A 5,384-nucleotide genomic window follows, 5' to 3' on the forward strand; every position below is an offset into this window, starting at 1 on the left:
AATCACTGATGGCGCCATTAACCTATACTGAAAAAAGCTATGCTTACTTCTCTGCTCTCACTCAAGCCATCGACAAAAAAACTTAAACGGGTAGGTTTCTAATAATAATAATAATCGTTGTTACATTTTGTATTGTTTAATTAATTGATGGGTTGATTTTGAATTTATGATCCAGGCACTTGCTTCGCCAACTCAGAGACGTGACTTGTTACAACAATTGTTTGCAGATATTGCTTTAGAAGTTGACGATCGAGCTAGAGGTAAATATATTTATTTTCAGTTTTGCTATCTGATTTATTTATTTTTTGTCTGTGGATGTTTGATTTTAACTTTAAATTGTCACCGGTACTAGTATTGAAGAATTAATTACTGACTGCATTGAAAGATGTCACGCAAAATAATAAATTATGGTCTTAATTTGGTAACTATAACGGTATCAGGTGTTCATGTGAATATCTTAACATTATATTATGTGATGACCCTAATGCACTTGATAGTTTTTTTTATTTTTTTATTTTTTTAACGACCAACGAATTAAAGCCCGGTTACTCTGGGCAACCCAAGCACCACCCCGAAAACCCACTGTGGTAAAACCCAGTTGAGACCTTGCAACCTATCCATTTCCCTCCAATGCCAGTTGAGCTAAAGCTCATTAGCCGCACCTGATCGTTTTGTTTATCATCATTATTATTATTATCTTGTAATTTGCCAATTCGTTGTTAACTGCTTACTATATCTTTTACCAAATAATAATCATTTTCCATTTATGTGCTTGATTGCCCGCTTATTATAAGGCGAACTAGCAAACTACCATAATGCATACACATAAAGAAATAGTTTTTAATCTAACACGACCGTCTTGTTCTTTTGGGTCTTTGGATGTTCTTATTTTCTTGCGATTGAATTAAAGCAGAAGTAATACTTGGTGTGGAAGATGCATCAATGGTGCAACATAAGGTTAGATTATGTTTTTATGATGTGCTTGCCGATCATTTTGCCTCTAAACCTAACGAGCGAGGAAAATCAATACTTGATCTCATTGTTCAACTATGGACCCAGCCGTTTGCTTCCCATATTTTCACATTATTGTTCCATAAATGGGTTCGTCTCGTATTACATTAATGCTATGATTTTGTAATATCTGTCTTGTAGTTGTTTGAAGTCCAACTTGATAGTTCTGATCTCCTCCTTCGTTACTCTTCGGCTCTTGTCCAAGGCGCTACAAACGTCTTCTGGTACGCTCTTTGTAACAAATTTCAATTTTTATGGTTTGTTTGTACAGTTATGGTATATATGTATGTTTACTGGTAGGTTTGATATCCAGACTAACACAGTCCACTTCCAGAGTCTTTTCATGGTGAGTTATGTTTATTAGTTTATCTGTATTAGCGATACGGAGTGAAGATCTCTAAATTATTCTCTCCTTTTTTATTAGTTATAGTATCTTCTAGACGATGTTGCATTGGTGCCCAAGAAGTTGAACAAAATTCCTTTACAGGTTAAATTCTTGATTCTGTACATTGAACTGTTAAACGAGTCGTGTTAGTGGGTTGTCAGGGTTGATGCTTCACACTTACATGACCCCTTTAATCTGAAAGGGAAAATTATTTAATTTTTTATTTTGCATATTAGTGCTTCAAAATTTACATATCATTTTATGTTTTTGAAGGAACAAAGTTAAAACTATGCCAACTTATTTTTTAAACTTTTAAATTTTGGCACCAGTTTAATACTTTCATGTCATTACATAATACATTTTCTTTTAATTTGTAAAGTAAACAAATTGGTTAAATGGGCCAACCTGTGAACCCGTTGGATTGACATGAACACAGCCCGTTTAGCTAAACAAGTTTGCGGTTTGACAAAACCGTCCCGTACCCGTGAATTTCATGTTAGGTTCATGCAGGGCCGGCTCAATCATTCCGGAGGCCTAAACCGAAATAAAACTTTGAGGCCCTTTTCATAATTTTATTTTTTAAAAAATACATATAAAAAACAACGACCTTCTTTAGGTCATGCCATTTTATGAAGATAGTTAGTTTTGTTGTTATATGCCATAATAATACAGAAACAATACAATCGATAAGATAAAATTTTTAACTATAAACAAGAACATATGCATGTATAAAAATATATTACATTGAGTAGGTTTAAAATTTGTCCATCCAACTTAAAAGAAGTAAAATTGGGCCTAAATCAATACATGCATATATATGAGATTTTAGTAAATTGAGGCCCAAGAAATGTAGAGGCCTAAAGCAAAGGCCTTAGTTGGCTTACACTAGGGCCGGCCATTCATGTCATGTCAGAATTCACACCCCTGTGCGTGATATATCATGCACTAAAAGTCAGCTACATTGAAAAGAGCGAACATTTGATTTTTTGTTTCATTCAGGCCCAACGAGATTTGTTTCTTCTCTTGTCAAGATTCATATTCCTTTACAATCAAGGTATGGCAACACATCTAAAAAATAATCATTTTTGCTTGTTTGATAGGCATCAAACCGCATCTTGTTTTTGCTTATTGCAGATGAAAAGCTTGAAAGCTTCTTCCAGAACTTTCCGGAGTTTCCAAATGCTTTCCTGATAGGCGGTCCAGCAGATACTTTTGTTATTGAACTAACTGATCAGGTGAGACCATACACTATATAGTAATATGATAATATATTATCTCAGCATCATATCAATATGACACATTGTTTGGACAGCTTCAAAAACTGAAAGTGGAACCTGTGCTTTTGCATTATCTATCCCGCATCAAAGTTCTACGGGGTATTTATTTATTATTCTTCATTCATGGTGAATATGTTTTTAATGAGTTCACAAATTTAAAATTTTGGTGGTCTAGTTCAGGTCTGGAGCCGAGGATGACAACTAGTACCAGACTTAAAACTTGCTTGTACAGCTTCACTTCTCCTGGTGGGCCCATGTATCCAACACGAGTGGTTCGCCATGCTGGCTTGGGATGCTCTTGACTTTCTTTTCCCGGTCAGTTGCAGTTTATCCTGTCACACTGGTTTAGAGGGTATTGATGTTGATGTATGTAATTATGATATTAATGTTTTTGAATAATGTTTCAGGTTGGGCGATATCCTCGACACGTAATTAGCCTCTTTTTCAGGTTGTTGTATCCATGGTACTGGCCGTCATCTTGTTGGAACTTTGTATGGTCATGCATACAAGAAATTTTGTACTCGATCAAAACTCAAATGTTACCTAGCCGTAACCACCACAGGTATTAAATGTGGATGGTTTAGGGGTGGGTATATACAAAGAAAACTCTAGGTGTTGGTTAAATGTTAAGTTTGTTGTAGTTTGGTTAATCCTACTTGATATGCTTACATCTTTCTTTAAAACTGATACTTGTTTGCAAACCGCTTCAGAATGGTTGTTTATTACTAGTTCATGAAAAGTATGGACAGATGAATTTGACCAGGATTTACTTGGCCAAGCATAAGCGTCGTATGGGCTTTGTGCGTGCATATGATCTTTGAAGTAGATTAATCCTCATCATGTTTAATATGAAACTTTAATTTGCTTATTATTTGAATTTTAACCAATTTTACTACCAGTAAATAAAAGAATTCCTACTCAAAACATTCGTAGAAGGATTTTGTGAAGAGTCTTATGTGTATAAGATAAAAAGAATTTCTACTCAAATACTCAGAGAACCATTTTGTGAGTAGTCTTATTTGTATAATCATCCATTAAATCGATTCAACAAACCTTAATAACTCGCATTTCAACCAACCAAACATTAAAAACATAGGGGATTTCTTTGTTATGACTGACTTTAGAGAGAGAGACACAAAGAAAGAGAAGCAACTCTATTAATCGATATTCATTCTCATAGATCATAGTGTTCCAAGTACACCGAACGAATGGTTAGTTAATTATTATAAAGACCCATATTCTATACGACACTAACATTATACGTACCTTATTAATTACTATTGTGGCCAACAATCTGTGTATAACATCGCTACTATGAGATTGGATATCGATGATTTGAGTTGAACTCGTTTCTCTTTGTTTTCTTCTTTCTAAAATTGATCGTAACAAAACTACATTAAACACCCACAAACAAACACATGGGTGCTATGTTGAAAAGCAAGAGTTCGCAATTTCTGGATGCACTTCTACAATTAGCATAACAGTATTTGAGAAAAAGGCAAAAGCACAGCCTCATTAGCCAGAACCACCAGGCAGGTGCCGGAATCTACTTTTGGCCCCTAGGTCTTCATCTCATCAAAGAAGTGGTGGTGGTAAATTGGTGGAGAGAGGAGTCGGGCAGACATAAAGGTAGTATGTAGTATTGTCAAAATAAAACATTGGAACATTTAACCAGTTACAACAGGCTCTACCGAATGGTGGTGTGGGCTAAAATTGAGTTGCTCTGACTTGCGTTCCAACACATTTCGTTTTATATTGTTTCCCTAAAACATTTACCGGTTATAAACTTGATAAAATATCACCGTTTTATCTTGTAGATTGTTATCTTGAAACAATAGGACACTTAGGCAGCTCAACACGCTATGAAATAAGAACTTGGCCAATTAACCATTAACCAGCTTCCTTTTTGCAAAGTAAACATACTTCATTTTGAAATTTCTTTAATATCGACATAGGTTGACATAATTAAGTTCATGGCCTGGTTATCTTTACCAGTAGCCTGAACATACATCATACAACAACAAAAATTATTTATTTCTAGTGTGACAGATTCTGAAACCTATAATTTATTATTGATAGGATGGCATCTATAAGAAACCCCAACTATCTTGACCTGACTGGAGACATTGGGAGCCATCAATAACAAATTCCTCACAAACTTGTTTCCTTTACGGTCACAGCAAAATACATTTGACAACCAGACCAAGTATGAATCAGTTGGCTGGGTTGATCCAAAATCCGGCCACCAGTTCAACTGATTTTAGACCACCCCTAAACCTCACCTTACTTGAATTCTATATGGGCAATTCACCTTTTAGTACAATACAATCTTACTTAATGCATCATGTTACGTGTAGTATCTGCATGCTTGTATTACCTTAATGGAATCGCACATCTGAAGGAAACTCATAGGCGAACCGATTGCAGATTGCAGCTGCGCCCTCTGTTCCAAGGCTACCTGTTTTTCACATTCGTCAACAGGTTACTTAAGGCAAAAAAAAATCACTTCAATATCATAAGATGGTCAATATAAGTAGAAAGCTACCTCAGATTGATGCTGATGCATGATAGGGATAGTAAATGGCAATATTATCTTTCATCATCTTCCACACATGTCGGTGAAGATAAAAATTATAGTCTCCTTTTGATGCCTAAAAGGAGAAGCTAAAGAAGGTACAGGAACCAAATCGGAGAATAAATGCGATGATCCA

The 5,384-nt window shown here is 35.3% G+C and overlaps 1 pseudogene; it reads left to right on the forward strand.

The window, feature by feature from the left end:
- LOC143569055 (uncharacterized) lies at positions 1-3,242 on the forward strand (annotated as a pseudogene).
- Positions 3,243-5,384: the final 2,142 nt, after the last annotated feature.

Source organism: Bidens hawaiensis, unplaced genomic scaffold, assembly GCF_021521415.1.
Source record: "Bidens hawaiensis isolate Kalapana, Puna unplaced genomic scaffold, B.hawaiensis_p1.1 tig00024294_1, whole genome shotgun sequence".
Classification (NCBI taxonomy): domain Eukaryota; kingdom Viridiplantae; phylum Streptophyta; class Magnoliopsida; order Asterales; family Asteraceae; genus Bidens; species Bidens hawaiensis.